Here is a 21,202-nt window from a genome sequence, read left to right on the forward strand (position 1 = left end):
GGTGGGGTAAGAAAACTGTGTGTGTAAATCAACTGTTTCCAAGGGCAACACAAGTTTATTTTGTCTATGGCATGTTGCTGATATTACAGAAAAATTACATGAGGATTCTGCCACCCATCCAGCAAAGGGATTCACACATGGTTTGCTGACCCCACAGGTTCAGATTTTTCCAAAAGAAAATCCTTACATCCATTCTTGATGTAAATCGGCAATTTTTCAGTCAGAATAGGAAAACCAACTGTTTCCAAAACAACAAGAAACCAGTCAATACCAATTAGTTAGACATGTGCCACAATAAAGCAAAGGTAAGGGAGCTAAGTCCTACAAAGTATCATGAGCATTTTAGTGAACAATCAGATACCTAGTTTGTCAGCATCCTCAGCTCCTCTTGCACTGTGGTTACTGCACCGCGATTTGTTTCTGTCCCTCTCCAGTTTTTCTCCTTGTTCTCTGTTTGTGGGTGACTTGTACTCCCAGGACTTCAATTCAGCCAAATGTACTTTTCTGCCCTATCATCCCTGTCTTTGCAACATTTCATTTTGGAAATCTTTGCACTCAACATGTTGAAAAAACAGTTCCTCTCATTTGATCCCAAATTTCCTCTGTGGTGCTCTTAATAATCTCTTCTTTCAACTTCTTTTCCTCTACATTCAAGTTTTTACTAACTTCTGGCAAAATATTTTAAATATGTCTTTCCTTTTTGCACTTGTCATCATGAATTTGACTGGGGTCTTGGTCATCTCATACTTGGACTACTGTCATTGCCTTCCTTTATTGCCTTCGTGACTTCATTTTTATTACCACAATGCAAATAAATAATAGTAGTACTGTTTCAAGGCTACAGATAACAAAAAAACAGCTCCAACCCCGAAGGGCTTGCACTACACATATGACAAGAAACAATAAGTGGATATAAGAACTAGAAGCAGGAAACATGAAGTAGCAATGAGCTGGTCAGATTATGATTATAAATAACAAGCAGAAGTCTTAACACACCAGCTACCTAGCTACTGTCAAATATGTTGTAAGCAATACGTATTAAGACAGCATTTAAAGGAGGATCCCACAGTGGTTTTGTGGATGTTTAAAGTGAAGAATTAGAGAAAATATGAAAGTATTTTTGGACAACTGGATGGGTGGGTGATACAGACTGATATTGTTGGCAGAGCTAAGGTATGGCAGAATGACTCAACAGCATGGAAGAGGATAAGCTGGACGACTTAAGACATGAAGTTAAGACAAGTAGCAGTTAAGACAAGTTAAGAAGTTAAGACAAGTAGTTTGTGTGTGAAGAGGTATCACTGAATTTTAGAATGATTAAAAAACAAAGGATTATTTATTGTGGATAACGACAGCAACCAAAATGATATAAAAAGTCTGCAATGTAAATTCTTATACTTTATACTCTGATTTTTTTCAGATCTGAAGAAGTGGAAGAGATTATATTGGTTAGTCTTTAAAGTGCTACAGGACTCCTTTTTTTTTGGCCTTATACTTTAAGGCAGACATCAAACACTAACCTCATGGAGATAGAAACCTCCCTATGGGAAATTATTTTATTCTGGTCTATTAAAGGGAATCGTATAAATTAATTTTGTTGCATTACCATAGTGCCAGGAGCTCCAGGCATGGACCAGGACACCATTGTGCTAGGCACTGTAAGAACACAGAACAAAAAGGGTCTTCTAAAGTTTCTGGTACAGGGTGGTGGCATCATTTCACTAGCAATAAATATAATCACAGTTAAACTGTGCTCATGTCCTGCTCAGGGGAACTTTCAACAGAAAGGCAACAACCTCCCTCTATCCTACTAATTCCATAAGAAATTTAGTCTGCCCAACACTATCTTAAGCTGTCAAGGGATTCCCAACAAATACACATCAATCACATAGGCACCCCACGTTTATATATTTCCTTTTGCTGTCCGGGGAAAAAGTGATATCACAATGAAGTTTCCCATCATGAATAACGCTTTTTGAAATAGCTCCACATTTGCTTACACATGTTGGCAGGTCCACATGATATCATGGGTTAGATACAAGATGGATTTCATGTTGGTGCAAACCACTGTTTAATTTCAGTAGTATCGGTATCAAACAAACTTGAAGGCTTGCTTCATGGATGTTAAAAAATGTTTACCTTTCCAGGCAATTACTTAATTTTCTCAATTATCCAGGAAAATTACCTCATTGTAATGAGTAAATGTGCCTTAGGTGATCTATATGGAAGTTACAAAAATAGATTTAAAAAAATAGAACTAGGATAGGACTGAAATACCTGTCCTTGTGGTTATGAGCAAAATGCAGTATTATTAATCTGATCTTCCATAGTACATTTCATCCAAACTGCTCAAAGTATATGTACAACAAAAGTAACTGTGCCCCACAACACCCTTGTGTAATGAGTACAGTACTATCCACTTAACTAATGTCAAAATCAGTGACAATGAACAGCTAAAGAACGTGACTGAGGTGCCAAAGAGTGAGCGAGAGAAATAGACACTTTTTCTACACAGAACTTCTGAGCCCTGAAGGAGTTAGACTGGACATAAGGGGACTCTCAGTAGCATTCTAAAAACAGCTGCATAGACAGTGCTCCAAAGCATCTCACCACCCAAGCTTAAGCTGCAACTTCAAAACACCATCTACAAACCTATATTAGAGTGCTAGTGGGGGCCTTGCTACTCCCAAGCTGTGGTCCCAGGCTGGGAGGCTCATTCCCATGGGCTCCAAAACATTGACACACTGTCCTGAGGAAAAGTCCCCTGCTGTAATCCTCAGAAAACACTCTCTCTGGCCCTGCCTAGAACCCAGAGGAATATTTGGGGGTTGTCTGCATGCTGCAGCCATCTCATCCCACACTGTCTCTCTAGCATCTCCAACCATTCCATATGGGTATTTTATGCCATGGGGCCTTTTGGGATTGAAAGTTGAGGGTGACCAACAGAACCAAGACCCAGCAAGATGACTGTGGGTATAACTACTTTCTCTCTGTCCAGAAGCTCATCTATCAGAGGAATAACTGGGTGAATCTTCTAGCTTTGCAGGCTGCAATAGCTAATTGAGGAATGTCTTACCTTGGGGAGAGGGGAAATTTAAATATTATTTTTAGGGTCATGGGTATGTCTTTTCTGATTCATGAAGTGAAATCTAGATGAGCAGGAACCTAAGAGGGATCAGAACTGCAACCTAATCTTGTGGTCTAGGAACTGGGCAGGAGATATATAAAAATAGTAATCTGGCTCCTGCATGTTCCCCTCTACCTTCCAATCAGGAGGGCTTCCCCATTATGGTTCTAGAAACTTGAATTTCTACAACTAGGAAACAAAATACAAATATTATGGTGAGGCTGAGAAGATGTAGCAAATGCCTCAACGATTAAATGGAACACTGAATGTTCCTCCTAAAATTACCATCTATAACACCTCTCCTTAAAATATTAAAAGGTCAAGAAAAAAATTGCTCCAAAAGAATGTTAAATGGGGCTTTTAGAGAAAACTAATTAATATACTCAATTGTCCCAATACATTATTAAATATATTTGCAGTAAATTCATAAATCAATGTGTGTAGGCACTGAAATCATAACTGGCACTACTGTTTTGGCTCAGTTACCAGTTTTACATCAGGGACTTATTTTCCAGTTTTTTCCTCTAAGTTGCTGTAATCATGTACTACAGTAGGATCTAAACTGAATGACATGCACAATAAATGTGCTCCCTCACTGAGATCATACAAGCACTATAAAATGTAAAAGAAAACAGTCAAAGGCATTGAAGTTGTTCACACTGTAACTTTGTGTAAACCAAGAAGAGAAAACAGAGAAAACAAAGAAAACAAAGAAACTGTTCAGCTTTATCTGCTCCTGGCTGGCTTAATATCAAAGTAGGTACTACTGTTTTAGGGAGAAATTTGTGAACCTATCTGAAAGGCAAATATTAACTTCTTCCTTCCACACCCCCATGCCAAGATTTTAAAGATTTCCAACTTTCTGCATCTAACGTAACACAAGAGAGGCCATGGGTATGAGTGGATACTGCATCCTGACCCATGTGCCTGATGCCAGGAAATAAAGTTCGGTTTCTTTCCAGCGCTCATGTGTTTTACACCTTTATCACAGCTTGGGCCTTCTGTAATGTAAACCTAGAAATCTTCAAAAACAAAAAGCTCAGCATGCAGCTATTGCCAGAAGAGAGCTTGTAGAAACAGCATAGCAGGGGTTCCATATTATTTATCGTGTCTCATATTGCCAAATCAAAAACACATAGTTTAAAGTCAAAAGTTGATCTTTCAAAGTATCACCGCTGGGATCTGAGTATGTTCATGAGAATTTAACCGGATTTTAGTGGTGATGAACACAGTACAAGGCAATCCAGAACTGAAGCTGGATTGGAGCAAACAGTAAACATTTTTTTTAAAAAATCACTGAGATAACAGGGTGATAACGTGCTGAAAAGGACAAAGTTTAAGGCACTAATCTGCTATTAAACTTCCTGTGTGGCCTTTGGCAAGTCACTAAATCTTTGTCTCTGTTTCCCATCTCTGATACAGGGATAACAGCAACTCTTTTCCCTATTTGGTTTCACTATTTAGATTATAAGTTTCTTAGCACAGGAAAACTCCCTTTTGTGTGTGTTTCTACAGTGTTCAGCACAATGGAACTTGATCATGACTGGGTACTCTTGGCGCTAACCGAATACAAATAATAAATAATATTAATGATCTGGTTTTGCATATTCCCTTTCATCTGCAATTGTGTTTTAGTTCAAGTAAAGAGAAGGATACTTAAAAATAAAAAGCACTTGTATTTTATTCTCCTTCTTACACTTCAGAACACATCTAGGCTTTAGAATTTGTCTCCTATACCCAACTGATACTTAATGCAGAACATTTCATTTTATAACCCAAAGGTACATACAATGAGTGATTGAAAACTTGGGAAACATGAAGCAATACATCATTCTGATTTGGAAAACTTGACTAACTTTGAAATTTTAGATGAACATTAAGAAAAATACTTTGAATAGCTTTCCTTTTGCTTTGCTTTGAAAATAGAGCTCTCTCCATTGATTCTCTTCCTAGGCTTCTGAAAAAAAAGTGTTTTACTGCTAGACTTCTGTTTTTAACTGTTGGGTTTCAGGTTTTTTAAGTTTTGTTTTTAAACATTCTCATAGGGTTTCTCTGAAAATAAAAGAGTTTCAATAGGAGAGTCTTAATTGCATTTTCCATATTATGAAGGAAAATAAACCACTACTTGGATAACTGGGACCCAATTTGGTGACTTGAAACATTTGTTTTTCAGCTGTTTTAAAATTTTCTAAGTTTACTGTAATTCTAGTAAAATAAACAAACATTCTCATGAGCTGCATCTACACTACAGTGATTTTTCAAAAGAAGTTTTTCCCGGAAGATCTCTTCAAAAAAAAAAACTTCTTTTGAAAGAGCACAGCCACATACAAAAAAGCATATCAAAAAATCGGTCCAGTCTTTTCATAGAGAGCATCCATACAGCCCCGCTCTTTCGAATGGACCACAGATTGAAAAATCTGGCATCCTGAGGCACACTCTTTTGAAAAAAGGGCCCACAGGGCATCTACACAAGTTTTTTCCCAAAATAATTTTTCAGCAAAAAGCGCTCTGCTTTATCTGGGAAAAGAAGAGGGCTGCCAGAAAACATGCTGTGTTCTTTCAATTTCAGACCTAAAGAGTGCATTGTGTGTGGAGACGCTCCCTGGGTTCTTTTAGAAAAGGCCCCTATTTTTTTTTTTTTTAAAAACTTGCTAATTGTGCAGTGTAGGCATCTGGAGCTGGGGCCGTGCCTGTAGCCCCGGAGGGGACTGCAGTCACACCGGCGGCCCTGGGAAGCCCAGCCCTTGGCTCAGGGCGGTGCAGCAACAACAACAAGTGGCACAACACAGGCCCAGCCCTCAGTTTGGGGCGGGGCAGCAACACAAGGGTTTGGAGCACAGGCCCAGCCCTCAATCTGGGGCAGGGCAGCAGCACAAGGCTTTGGAGCACAGGCCCAGCAAGGGCTTGCCCCATGAGGGAGGGGGTAGGGGGTCGCAGGCCCTTCCACACCACTGCGACACGGCCCGGGGCCCTAGGGTCGCTCACGCACGACCACGGCGGTGGGGATCCAGGCCGCAACACACCGCCATGGGTTCAGGAGCGTCGTTCCCCGGGCCACTTCCTACCTCTACCTCCACCGGGGGAAGGTCCCAGTCCATCAGATCAGGGGGTCCCGTGGGGTCGGCCCCCTCCAGATAGTCTACCTTTGGGGGCTCTGGCCAGTTGGTCATGTCCACATCATTGGGGTAGTGCGGCGGCAGTAGCACGGTGGGCCTGAGGCGGTCCTGGGCCTGGGGGCTGCAGGGGTCTGCTGGAGCTCCGGGGCAGGCGGCTCCTGAGGCCTTGTGGTCGCTCGCCCTCGTCGGTCTGGCTGGGCCCGGGGTTTTCCCCAAGGCGGGGGGTCTCCACCAGCGTGAGAGTCCTGGCAGGTCTGGCAAGTCCGGGTAGGCCCCCTGGGGCATCCAGGTCCGTGGCTGGCCTGGCTGGTCTGGGCCGCTGGGGGCTTGATCCTCTGGACCAGTCAAGCGGGAGCGGGCCCTCCACCCCTGGCGCCGGGGAACTCGCGAGGGTGCTCCCTCCCTGCCTGAAGGCCCAGGCTTTAATGGGTCCCGAGCCCCGCCCTTGGCCCTTCCAGCTCTAGGCCCCACCCTCTGAGGGGCGGGCCACTGGTGTTCTGGCTCCGGGCCCGCCCACCGGGGCTTCTGCGCAGCCTCCTCTGCCTCAGTCAGCAGGAGGCCAGACAAGGTCATTACATGCAGTGAAGATAGTAACCTCCAACTCAGGAGGCCAGGTTCTATTCTCTGCTTTGCCAAAGTTACTGTATGATTTTAGGCATATCTCTCACTTAATCTCTGTGCCTCAAATCTGGAAATTGAGGATAAATACATTAAAAAAATGTAAAGTACTCAGATGCTTTTGTAATGGGAGTCATATGCATACCTCAGATAGACATTGATTTCCACTGTTTACAAAGAAATCGATAACAGTGCACAAGCCGAAGGAGCACATTTTCAGTAGAACTGTGCCTGTAAAAAATGCAAACGTAACTATTTGCAAGCACAGAGGATGGAATTTACTGCTATGCCAAGGATCAGCACAAGCCCATGAGCCTTTTAAATCCTAATGAAGCCCTACTTTCAGGGTTGGAGTGAAAATTAAGGGGTGCATAGGACTTGCACTGGTTCTCTGCTTAAGGATGAAATTCCACCCAGAACTACATATAATAGGACAAATTATATGGTGGTTGCCTACATGCAGGTGAGTACACTCCTGTTTCCTTTGTGCAGATACACGAAGGCCCTGAAATATTGGCTTCGAACATCTTACACACATTAGCTGTGAAATATCGTATGCCCCAGTGAGTAATAGTTTTGGCAAATGAAAAACAAGATCTCTTATCATCATGGTAAGAATGAGATTATTAGATCTGGTGTCTGGGCTAGCCAAATGTCTAGAGTTTTGAAAGATTCTAATGAGAAGTTATAGGGTTTTTTAAAACAATTGTCCAAAGCAAGGACACTCTGGGCCTATCATTTATTGAAGATGTCAGTACATTTAGGTATGTCTTGGAAAGCCCAGGTTCTGCTACCCTTAATCACGAAGAATAGCTACTTTCTCTGAAACTATCCTCCATCCATGTTTTGGCAGTAAGGGAACTTCAGAGCTGCATGGGTACTTCGAAGTGCCTGTGGCTACACTGCTTGCCGGTGCTCTGAACTTAGCAATTCTGAAGTTTACATGGCGAGAATTATGCTAATAAGGTGCTGCACATGCAGTGCAGCACCTCATTGCTATTCACCACTCAGGCTCATTTACTTGCCCCTTTCGAAGGAGGGGGCTAGTGTAGACGAGCCCATGGAGGAACCTGTTACTTACTAAAGGTACAGGTAACAGAATCTGCTCCCAACGACACAATTTTAACAGTTAGGAAAACAAAATCACCCACCTCTTTTACCCAAGTTAGAACAAAAACCTCACATGTGGACCAGGTTGTAAAAATAATAAAAGTTTTCAACTGTAGAGGACTTTACAAACGGCAAACAAGGCAGAGTAAGGATTTAAACAAAGCGAATGGCTGTGTCAGATCTGGGATGAGCACTTGAATAGAATCATAGAAGAGTAGGACTGGAAGGGACCTCAAGAGGCCATCGAGTCCAGCCCCCTGCCCTCATAGCAGGTCTAAGCATTTTCTAGACCATCCCTGAAAGCCATCTATCTAACCTCTTCTTAAATACCTCCAGTGATGGAGATTCTACCACCTCCCTTGGCAATTCGTTCCAGTGTTTGATCACCCGGACAGTTAGGAACTTTTTCCTAATGTCCAACCTGAACCTCCCCTGCTGCAATTTCAGTCCATTGCCTCTTGTTCTATCCTCAGAGGCAAGGAAGAACAAGTTCCCTCCCTCTGCCTTATGACACCCTTTTAGATACCTGAAAACTGCTATCATGTCCCCCCTCAATCTTCTCTTTTCCAAACTAAACAAGCCCAATTCTTTCAGCCTTTCTTCATAGGTCATGTTCTCCAGACCTTTGATCATTCTCGTCGCTCTCCTCTGGACCCTCTCCAATTTCTCCACATCTTTCCTGAACTGCGGTGCCCAGAACTGGACACAATACTCCAGCTGAGGCCTAACCAGCACAGAGTAGAGCAGAAGAATGACTTCTTGTGTCTTGTTCACAACACACCTGTTAATGCATCCTAGAATCATGTTTGCTTTTTTTGCAACAGCATCACACTGTTGACTCATGTTTAGCTTGTGGTCCACTATAACCCTTAGATCCCTTTGTGCTCTACTCATTCCTAGGCAGTCCTTTCCCATTCTGTATGTGTGACACTGATTGTTCCTTCCTAAGTGGAGCACTTTGCATTTGTCCTTATTAAACTTCATCCTGTTTACCTCAGCCCATTTCTCCAGTTTATCCAGATCCTTTTGAATTATGACCGTATCCTCCAAAGAAGTTGCAACCCCTCCCAGCTTGGTATCATCTGCAAACTTAATAAGTGTACTTTCTATGTCAATATCTAAATCGTTAGTGAAGATATTGAACAGAACCAGTCCTAAAACAGACCCCTGCGGAACCCCACTAGTTATACTTTTCCAGCAGGACTGAAAACCATTAATAACTACTTTCCGGGTACGGTCATCCAGCCAGTTGTTCACCCACCTTATAGTAGCCCCATCTAAGTTGTATTTGCGTAGTTTATCGATAAGTATATTATGTGAGACCGTGTCAAATACCTTACTGAAGTCTAGGTATACCACATCCACTGCTTCTCCCATATCCACAAGGCTCGTTTTTCTATCGAAGAAAGCTATTAGATTGGTTTGACATGATCTGTTTTTAACTAAACCATGCTGGCTCTTCCCTATTACCTTACCACCTTCTAATTGCTTGCAGATATTTCTTTAATGACCTGCTCCATTATCTTTCCTGGCACAGAAGTTAAGCTGACTGGCCTGTAGTTTCCCGGGTTGTTCTTGTTCCCCTTTTTATAAATGGGTACTATATTTGCCCTTTTCCAGTCTTCTGGAATCTCTCCCGTCTCCCATGATTTTCCAAAAATTATTGCTAAAGGCTCAAATACCTCTTCTATCAGCTCCTTGAGGATTCTAGGATGCATTTCATCAGGCCCTGGTGATTTGCAGACATCTAATTTTTCTATGTCAATTTTAATTTGTTCTTTTCTTATTTCAACTTCTAAACCTACCCCTTTTTCACTAGCATTCTCTATGTCAGGCATTCCTTCAGATTTCTCAGTGAAGACTGAAACAAAGAAATCATTAAACATCTCTGCCATTTCCAAATTCCCTGTTACTGCTTCTCCCTCCTCACTGACCAATGGCCCTACCCTCTCCTTGGTCTTCCTCTTGTTACCAATGTATTTGTAAAAAGCCTTCTTGAATGCCCCTTCTGTCAGCAAAACTCTGCAGTGTAGACACAGCCCGACAGTATTATCCCTCTAAAATTTGAGGCATAACAATCTCCGGACATCTTTTTTATATCTGGCCCTGCAGATTTCCATGGCCAGCATCTGATGAAGTGAGCCTGTGCACACGAAAGCTCATGCTCAAAACTCTTCTGTTAGTCTATAAGGTGCCGCAGGACCCTTCATTGCAATCTCTGGACATGGTACTATCGATAAAAGTGCAGTGCAGCCATGTCTGTCGACAGAGAGGACTTCTGGTTGCTGGGCAGCCCTCTTTGTGGAGCTGCCATTCCGCTTTTTGGCACCAGAGGGCAGTGCAATCTGGCACTTTTCTGTCGACGAACAAGTTATGGGTAGATGCAATCTGCCGAGATTTCCCTGTTGACAGTATTTTTTTGTATTAGGGTGGATTGAAGATACCAGTGCTGAATATGTAAGTTGCTGATAGCCATTCTCTATGCAATTTTAGTGGTAATGATTTGTCAATCATTTGGCAATCTGTTGACAGAGGTTCTGTCAAGATTACCCTGGCGACAGTAACTTCTGTCGACAGATGTGTACAGCGTAGACATAGCCAAAGTGTGGTTGGTCTCTTGTGAAAGTGCCATTCCATTCTCCATGTTAGCTAGCGTGGAAATGTGGAAGAAGTGTGCTATGGAGTTTGGAAGAATGCTTAAATTCTTGAGTACAATGCAACCGTAGTCTTTGGCTTTTTACGGATTTTACAGGTCACACAATGGAGTGAGCACTAGACTTACTTGGTGTAGATCTGCAGATTTCTCCCAGGTTTAGTACCCCTCTTACAGATCAGTGGTTTTAGCTTTCACTAGGTCTAACAGTGCTCTGGATAAGCATATCCTTTGGAAGATCTATTGACTGAATGTGACTAACTGCCTATTCTATATAAAAAAGTCAAATGGAAACACAGATCTGAAACCACTAGATACATCCAGTAAAAGTTACTAAGGGCTGTGTGTATTGTGTGGGGGAGGGGATTAAGTGCCTGAGGGAAAGTGTTGTAATTTAGTTTTATTCTACATCTAAAAAGTGGAAAAACTTAAAGCTTCATACTGCATTACAACAGCGCTGTTCAGGGTCTGCCAACATTTCCATTATGAACTGGAGTTCTCAGGGGTTTATAACTGCCATAAAAATTTGTTTTAGTAAGAAACTTGAAATAAAAACTCTCTGCCTCAAAGCTAATTTCTCCTGTCAAAAACTTATTTTTTAGGAAGGTTGGGGGGAAGGGTGAGAGAATGTGCGGGAAAATTAAATTTATTTTTTAAGCCAAGTGAGTGAAAAATAAAAAGTGCATGAGACTGCTTTTAGCTAAGTTTTCAAAAGCCAACCTATGTTTATTTTGTCCTTTTTATCACATTTAATGGCTTCCCTGAGAGATTACCTCTCCCTCCCCCTCTGTCACGCCCTGGTCGTCAAACACTGTTGCAGGCCTGGTCACCAGAAATATTAATGCTAGACCTCATCCCTTAACAGAAGGGAGGGGTTACTGGGCAGGGCATTCCTCTTATAAGGTGAGACGGTCTCTCTCTTTCAGTACAGGCTCCAGAGCTGATTTGTTTCACTGGTGCCACAGCTGCACTTCAGCTTACATTGGCAGACACAGCTTTTAAAGAGATATGGAGGAACTGAAGTACAATGTGATGGGTGGCAGCTGGTACAAGTCAAAGCTGACTGAACTATGTACATGATCTGCTAATTGATTACTGTAATGCCTAGGTGCCTGGTCATGGATAGAGCCTATTGTGCAAGGTCCTGCATAAGCCCGAAACAAAGAGACCCCCAAAGAGCTTGCTGCCTATCGACAAGAGACAACGGGGGATACAGACAAATACATGACTTACAAGGAAACTGAAAAAATATTGATCACCATGATAGACAGAATGTTAGACTGTATACCTTTTATTATTCTAAATCATAAGAAAAAAACATAAAATAAGGGGAACCAAGAACCAGATTTATTGCTAAACTGCATTTGCTTTGTGTCACTGACAAGATAAAGGTGTAAAACCCATCTTAACAGGCTGATTAAGCAGAGTCCTTCTCACTAAAGAAGTACAAAGTAGCTGGAGTTTACCCAATAAATCTGGCCCCAAGTGTTTTCCTGGAAGACTTCTAAGATTTATCCTTCCTCCTCCATTCCTACCACCCCGTCCATGCCTTTGGCCATCTCTCATTTTGACTACTTCAACCTCTTTCTGACCTCATTGTCGAGACCTTCCAAAAAGCTGGGAAAAAATATCTGCTGCTTGGATCAAGTTACTCTTCTAATCACTCTTCACTGGCTTCCTCTCTTTATGCATTAAGTTTAAGACATTTGGCCCAAACTGTTTCCAAACGCATGAATAGGAGATTCTCTTATCCAAAAAAACATTGTAAGCTCACATAGCCTGCCTGACCTTTTGATTTCATCTAGTTACAATACCTGGTGCACAGTTCTCTTGAAGCTGAATAGTCATTCTGCTGTGAAGATCAATGTGTTATTTCTTTAAAAGCGCTGGACTTAAATTACAAGCACTGGAAGAAATTCTGACACTCTTAGGCTGCACCTACACAACAAGATAAATTCGAATTTCTTAATATCAATTTTGTAATTCTGGAATTTATAAATGAGATTTTGACCATCCTCACTTCTCCACATGCTCCTCACAAAGTTGACTTACTGCTGCCACACTCAATTTGCAAACATGACTGTTGCAGCAGTGCATTGTGGGAACCTATCCCACAGTTCCCTCACCCTCCATAGTATTCTGGGTATACTCTGGTCTTTGACACCATCTTCCCACACTGCATTTTCCTCATTCCCCTGCTGTGTTAAGCAAATGTCCATTTTTCCCATTGGAAGGAAAGAAGGAAGGAAAAGTAGGGCATCCACAGAGGTGGCAAAAAAATTTACAGAAATGTCTTTCTTCTGTAGCTGAATTCTCAGCTGACCATCCACTGACTGTCCCCACTCCCATGACTGCATCTAATCCCTGAAAATCAGACAGGGACCCCGAAAACTTGAAGAATGAGAAGATTGGCAAGGTTTTGAAAAAAGAGTTGCTGAGGGGAGGGTCTTTGGCTTTCCAATGCACAATAAGGCCCCCGCGCGCAGGCTTTGTTCTCATCTGGCCATCCACTGAGTGTTCCCCCACTCCTGTGACTTCATCCGATCCCTGAAAATAACACAGGGACAGGCTATATTCTCAAAGTCAGAAGAAAGAGGATAGAAAGGTCTAGGAAGAAAGATTTTTGTCCTCTCTCTTCATTACACGGGGGGATCGCAGTGAAATATCACACACTGAGATTATAATGGAAAAAGGAATCTCGACTTGCCCTCCCCCAGTTTCTTTTTGGGCGGGGATTGGGGGGGAGTCAAAGCATGAAAACAGACAGGAAATGTTAGGAAAAAAATTTTATAACAGCAATATCAAACCAGCAGGTGTCTGCAATGGGCAGCAAGCTCCCAAAAATACTTTTGGTGGTGGTGGAGCTGTGGGCTGCAGAGCTGGTTGAAATGCTTAAGTAGTTGAAATAGTCCCCCCAGCTATCTTAGCCACTGGGGAGACCTCCCCGCAGTGGCAGCAAGCCCCATTGGTCCCATGGTGGGGGGGGGATCGGGGGGGCAGTTGAAGTAGTCCCACTGACTATCTTAGCCAACCAAGGGAGAGTTCCCCCTGGCAGCTGCAAGCCCCCAAAATTCTTTCCCACCCTTGGAGCCCTAAATGTGCATAAGCTAGGACATGGTGCTGCCTGGCCAGCACCAAACGAACATCTTTTTATTGGGTCGGGGCTACCTACGTGATGTGGCTGATTGCAGGAAAGACCCCGACTGTGTGGCGCCTGTGGGGGAAGAAGAGGGGTTTGCACACCAATGTAAATGTCTGAGAAGTTTCCCGGCCTCTTATGCGAGCATGACCCCCAACACAGCCTTACTGCCATGTGGTGCAGCAAGGCAGCATCTGGCACTAGGCAGTGCAGAGAAGAATTCCAAGTGTCAATATAGAACCACAAACTCTGTTGCGGCTATTGTAATGGGTAGCTGCGCTCACAGTGCTAATAGCAAAGAAAGAAAGACGTTGCTTGGGCTCTCATACAAACATGAGTCCACAGCCACAGGCTTCCTGGTCCCAATTTGAAATTCACAGTCTTCCTGTTACCAAATTCTGGAGCACCTGGAGATCAGCAGCCAGAGCGGAGCGGTGAGGGTCATTGTCGGGTACATACAAGACACCTCTGGAGGCTGATAAATTCTGCCCTTTAACTGAACTTTTGAATTCGAGCTTCACGTTACACCCCTCAGATAATGATTCTATTGTAATCTCAAGATTAGCATTCCCTAAATTGAGCTAATGGTATTTAAAGTGAAGACAGTCACACAGTAATATCGAGCTAACTGCTTTAAATTCAAATTTATCTAGTAGTGCAAACGTAGCTTCAGGCAGACTAAAACAGTACCTGAGTTCCCCAGCAGTCTGAAGTCAGTGGAACCACTGTGAATTAAAGTGCTACTCCATGTAAGTTAGAGTATCAGAATCTCATCCACTTGTGGAATGTTAAAAATGAAAGAATTTTTGCAATCTAGTTTTCAAAAATCAAAAGTCAGCCCCCCAAAATAAGAAGACTGGCTTTAAAAATCAGCTTTTTTTAAAAAAAAGATTACATTTTGGATTTTTTTAAATTGCCTTCTGGTGTTTGAGCTATTAAGTCTGAACTCAGGTCATATTCTTAAACTTTTCTTTACAATCATGGCTTTTTTTTTTAAATAAAGCTGTGGGTCTTGCATATTCATGTGACTTTAGGCATGTGGGCTTTAAGATACACATCAAATATTTCAAGACTTGTATTAAAACTAAGAGCTGTTCACGGGGCTCTCAAAAATTCAGATAGGTGGAGATGCATCATTTTCCCATCTGACATAGGTTATGTCTAGGCTGCATAGTTCCCTGACTGACTGGAGATATGCCCAGCCAAAGTAAAACTGCTTAAGCAAGCTTCTTTTGCCTTCTGTTCAGAGAAGACAGACAGTACAATTGCCTCATAAATTACCACATAGATCTTTGTAAGCTAGTCCATTTTATTCTTTGGTAATAACATTACAGAGAACATATACAAAAAAAAATTAACACATGGACGTGATAATAAGCTTAACGGAGATCACATTGATGCCCACCTACATGAGCTCTGGCCAGTAAGCAATCCTTCAAAATCCCACATGGGGTTTTCACGTAGCTTGAAATGCCCACAACAAAAACCATTATGACACTGAATCACTCATTTATCTAGTTTGGATCTTTGAAGAGACCACAAATAGATAACCAGTCAGACAATGTTTCTCTGCTCAGGGCTCAGCTTTAAAAGAATGGATTCAGAGGTGGTCATTTGCATTCCTCTTACTCTAAGTATTTCCTAGGAAATCCCCTTCTCAAATACTATTCCAAAAAGCCTTTGAAGCAACTAGTCCTTTCCAGATTGCATTAATCCTGCCTTCCTTCCTAATAAGTTCTATACAATCCCACAAGAGTACTTTTTTTTTTTTAATTTAACATAATGGATGCCTCAAACACTTGATTTAGCAAATTCTAAGGTATTTTCTTAAGGGTTGTCCACAATATTGTCATATTTGTCACAATGGCATTGAAACTCTTACACGGCCTTACCTTTTTTCTACTTCCCACCACATGGGATGTAAAAAAAGATGGACCATCTTTCATCCCAGTCCTCACTCGGAGTAGGAGTAGTTTTACTGATTTCAATAAGACTACTCACAATAATAAGGTTAAGTGCCAGAATGCGTGCTTGCAGGATCACGGACTGTTACGTCTGTTTCACATGTAATGATGTCTGATATTGCTTTACCCTATAAAAGTGTACAGTTAAAGCCTTCTAAATGTCATGTCTGTCCCCACCCACCCCATTCCTTCCTCCCAAGGGAAAACAACTTGTCAGAGCTGGTTGAAAAACAAGGAGTATTTTCTGTATACATTTTTGTAAAAACTGACTTTTATGTATATTTGATGTAAGAAAAATAATTCCCCTCCTGGTTTCTCCACTGCTAGTGATAAAATGGAAAAAAGGAAATCAGAAAGGAGGAGAAACAATAGGGAGTGAAGGAAGGCATGGAGAAAGAGTTTTCATTTTCAAAAGGACAAAATAGTATTTTTTCTTTGAAAAACTAAAATTGTAATAGAAGCATATATTCTCTGGCAAAATTTCCACTCCGTCAACAAAGTTATTTTTCATTACAATTTATTTTGATTAAAATTTTTTCAGCCAATTCTACTTGTCACATTTAAAAGCCTCATGCAATAAGGGCAGCCAGCCTGAGAGCCTGAAATGTAATTCAACCAATCTTTGTAGAGGATTTCAATGAAGCCACATGGGAAAAACATTTACGGATCCATATGTGCACTTGACATGAAACAAAGTTACATTAAATGCTACTGTTACTCAGCAACACAAATTTATTTGTGCTCACGTGAGGAGTAATTTCTTTGCTAGGAATATTGCTGATGTTTACATAAGTTTATTCTAATGAAAACAATATTTTCCAAAGTATGAACAAATGCATACTGGTAGTTTTACAGTGGCTTAACAAGAGTACTGACAGTGCTTCAAAATGGGAATTTATACAATATGCAGGCTCCTTAATAATGTGCATGTTAAATGTAATAAGAAGTGCTACCAAATCTCTTACAAGTAGATTTTACTTAATCTCTCTTTTGGCAAATAAAGGGTTCTTGGGGTCAGGGAGACTATGAACATTTATAAACTTGGAAGCCTGCTACATCTAAAGTATACGTCCAGTTCTCTTGTGCTTCTACCATAACTGTCTCTAACAATCACACAGACAGCTACTGCCAGTATGGACTGAACACCTAAATTCAGATGAGAAAATTAAAGGCACTTACATAATTCAGAAATCCACATGCCACAACCTATCAAGTACTTTCACATATACAAATAAATCCGTGATTGAATTGTGCTAGAAAAACAAAAGCACACCTTATGGATTTTGCTTAGTGATTCCATGTGGTCTGTTATTAATCAGACACCTTCAGAAACTGTATTTCCTTAGTGAGGAAGGTGCTGTTCTTCCAAGAAAATCACCTTCAGTGTTTTAGATGTGTACATTTTTCCTTACAGAAGCATCCTCCTAAAAACATATTTGATTAAGAGCCAAAGATGACTTAATGATGCACTTACTCATACCTCTGCAAACTGTCTGGTTTTTGGGTTAGATTTCTGCATACAAATGTGTTTTGGCATTTGTAATCATGGTATTATCAGTCTTTGCTTTTCATCAAGACAGTCCTGACTTCTGGTTGTGAGTCACACTAAGCTACAAGGAAAAATGGAATCAGACAATGCATTGCTTCCAAAGAACTGTGTGTCAGCACAATATTAAAAGATACTGACAGCTTCTTCCTTTTCTTTCGATCAGGTCAGCTCCCACTGAATTATCTAAAGTAGGTAGTGGAACCCCACCTGCATTGTTACTGAACAGATATGACAGGCTTATCCTTATTGGCATTGTAGAGTATGCACATTGCAATACAACACCCATGGCTGACCCATCTCAGTGAGCTCAGGCCGCAGGGCTATAAAATTGCATTTGAGATGTTCAGGCTTGGGCCGGAGCCTGGGCCTGAACGTCTACACTGAACTTTTATAGCCCTTCAGCCCAAGCCTCATGAGCCCAAGTCAGTGACACAGGCTAGTCACATGTGTTTTACTGCAGTGTATACACACCCATAATGTTTCATAACAAAAGGAGAACCATTGGAGCTGCAAAGCACAGATGAAAAGAGGTGGATGTCAGGAGCCTATGCCGAGAGGTGGTCTGTGCTGAACAGATAACAGAGCAAGGCTACATATTGTCACCAAATATGGCTGTGGACAGCAGCTTTTTCAGTTTGCTTAGCATGATTGGCCTGCATCTACATGAGACCTCCAATCGTTTCCCCCATCCACTGCACCACCCCTCCACCAGCCTGTGGGGAACCAAAGAGCCACTGCCAGCTCTCTGAGCTAGAGTTATGGCTGTAGAATGCTGTGGGCCCCACTGTATAGCCTGGAAGAGAACATTTCTGAATCTTGCCAATCCCACTGAGTTCAGGTTTGAGCCTGCCTCCCTACAAGTCAATGGAAAAAGCCTCCTACTAACTTTGGTAGAGAAAGACCGGGTCTGACACCATGGAACTCTCTGCAGTGAGCAACGCTCAACTGTTCAGGAGACAAGATCTTCTCATGGGCTGGGTTAACACTGTAGAACATGCCCCAAGAACTGAGGACGATTACAAATCTCACCACCTTCTGTGGAGCGAGGGGAAGGAACTCTCCTCCTCCAACAAACACACAGCAAAAAAGCAAAGTTATATTTAAAAACTCCAAAATATACACACTACCAAAACAAGTTACTCTACTGCACATGCTTCTTCCTCTTGGGCAAGCACAAGAGAATAAGCATGAAGTGATAGATGTGTAGAGGCTGAATGCATCATTGGACAGCAGTCAGATTCTGTGGTGAAATCCCATATAAAATAGAATGTGTAGTAACTGGTACTAGCACACACTTTCCGAAGCGCCTTCAACCGTACTAACAAGTTTACCAGCAAGTAATCAATTGTCGTGTCTTACGGTGGGTTATGTCTCTTTATCTTTGCATCTTTTTTTAAAGCAGTTTGAAAGAGCTTATGCAATACACCCCGCAACCACAAAATACAGCCCCTATCATTCCTCCCTTCACACACACTAATCAGTGAAAAGGTCAAATACATTCACCTGTTTTAATGCTAGTCAAAGCATTTTAAATTATTATTTTTAATGCCAGGTTATCTGGCCTATTTCAAGTTACTCTTCCATGCCTGTTCCCAGGACCCTGACTGCCTTTACAGAAGCCACTTTTGCCCCAACACAGATGCTTTATTCTCCATCTTGTTTTCTCACAAACAAATAAGCAATAAAAGCCAGCAACCAGTGTAGGCTGGGATTTCAAAGGCATCTATGACTGTTAAGTTTCCAAATCCTATCCCATTTCAGTGGGATTTGAGCACATAATTCATTTTGGCCCTTTTAAAATTCCCTGCTGTCACTTTCCCTAGTTTATTTTTAATCATCTCTCCCCTCACACTGCCTCCTCCCTTTAAAATTCTGCCTGAGGCAAGCTCAGAGTTGTGCTTCAAAAGGGAAGCAGACACTTCTTGTTCCAATCCAGCCAACAGTTAACAACACCTGAGGAGTAGGTAGGGTGTAAGATAAGGGACTCAAAACTTTATTTTAAAAGTCTGTGTTTTAGCTATATCTACTCTTCTTCTCCTACAAAGTAACTAGCAAAGGGATTTTTTTTTTTTTAATTTAGCAAGTGAGTGCTGGTTTTGCATCACTGGGCTTTGGTGTCTGACATGGCCATCATCAAAAAAACCAACTGCCAAATCAGAGCATATCTTTGAACTATCAATATACCATGATCTTCGCTATAATCATTTATAAATGCAAGTATCCCACAAGATAATGCCTCTCCTCTGGAAGCTATCTGAAAAATCTGCATTGTTGTGCCGTTGGCTGGGCTACTCCAGGTGCTCACCCCCTCAGTCAGGGAAAGCATAGCATATTGACTCTGGCACTGCTTTTCCTTCTGTCTTGCACTAATGGGGGGGCCTACTGGATGCACACTTCCTTTAAGAGTTGTGCTATGAATGGGCAGACATGGAGAAATAGGGTGAGTAGTAGCAAGGATAGCGCTGTGGTTTGAGCATTGGTCTCGTAAACATAGTGTTGTAAGCTCAGTCCTTGAGGAGGCCATTTAGGGGTCTGGGGCAAATAGATTAAAGAAAAAAAAAAAAAGGTCAGAGATGGTGTTTGGCCCTGCTGAGAGGGTAGGAGACTGGATTCAATGACCTCTCAAGGTCCCTTCCAGCTCTATGAGATATGTATATCCCCATACAGAATGGGCATCTGTGCAGAGGTTAAGGAATCTGCTACCTGACAACAGGACCACCAGATACTTTTGGGGAACAAATAGCCCAGAAACTGCATGAAATGGCACTTCTGGGGTGTCCTCTCCAGCCCGCATGGGAAGTCCCAACTGGCCATCTTAATGTTGGGTAATCCAAGTTCATTTTAAATATAGCGGGAACTAACATAGAAAAGGGAAGGTTCAATTTGTCTTCAGACAGGACATCTTCTGAAATCTCTCCCGGTGTTCCCCTCTGCTTTCTCAGAAAATGCTTTTGACCAGAAAACAGGTACCTATTACCTTCCTCCATCCACATCTCAGTATTTTCTGGCTAACATAATTTCAACAGGTCCCCATTTCCATGCTTTGCATCTGGATCTTACCTTTGTACGTGGCAGTTTATTCACCCACTTGGATCCCTTCATCCGTAGAGAGTTGTTAACTGGTCTTAAAAATGGTTTACCACCAAGCCTTGAGCGTTGTGGTTTAACAGGAGGCAAGATTAATTTAACTGCAGAATATCTTATTCTAACATTGAGATTATATTACCAGTCACTTTTTGTTTCGCAGGTTGATCAGTCAGGTTTAACTGCGACTGCACTCTAGCGCCAAGTGTCTGCAGTAGCATGTCAGTCAGGAAGGACTGAAGTTTGTAGAATATGTCAATAGACTAACACTAAGTCTTTTAAATACACATTTATAATGGAAGAAGATTACAAAACAAATTTACTTGTGCTTTATTTGTACATAACGCAGATAACTAAGCTCAGGAAAATAAGCTTACTTTAAACTAATTTGCTTTTACTCACTGAATTATGAACCTTACAAAAATAGCAGCAAGCTCCAGAAGGTATCAGGAATTTGAAGCGTTAAATCCATTTAGTCATGTCTCCTATTTGCCAAATGGCCTTCCAGCCTAAAAGAAAACGGGTAACTGGAAGGATGCTGAGAACATATGTTGCATGCTGGCTAACTGTGTCATTTTCTTCTTTAGACCGTAAGATACTACTATTATTATGAGCTAATGAGGTTACATCTGCCCTTGCAAGCTGATGGTTCTGCATTTTATCCTTTCTTACACCCTATGCTAGTGGATCATTATTTTCTTTCCTCCTCCATAAGGAGAATGCATCTGGGGGGTGGGGGAACCTGACAGAAGCACACCCATACAGAGTAATAAAAAAACATCTAGTTTCCCCAAGTACTTGTCTGCCACGTCTCAATTGCCTTCAAATTGCACTTGGCCCAT

The 21,202-nt window shown here is 41.8% G+C and overlaps 1 protein-coding gene across 1 annotated transcript in view; it reads right to left on the reverse strand.

The window, feature by feature from the left end:
* Positions 1 to 1,639: 1,639 nt before the first annotated feature.
* The window catches only part of LYPLAL1 (lysophospholipase like 1), a 76,893-nt gene continuing 57,330 nt past the window's right edge, over positions 1,640 to 21,202 (reverse strand). Inside the window, exon 6 of the transcript XR_012644759.1 lies at positions 1,640 to 1,656. The gene's annotated coding sequence lies outside the window, so the exon portion shown is untranslated. The remainder of the gene's footprint in view (positions 1,657 to 21,202) is intronic.

Source organism: Carettochelys insculpta, chromosome 3 (genome assembly GCF_033958435.1).
Source record: "Carettochelys insculpta isolate YL-2023 chromosome 3, ASM3395843v1, whole genome shotgun sequence".
NCBI lineage: Eukaryota > Metazoa > Chordata > Testudines > Carettochelyidae > Carettochelys > Carettochelys insculpta.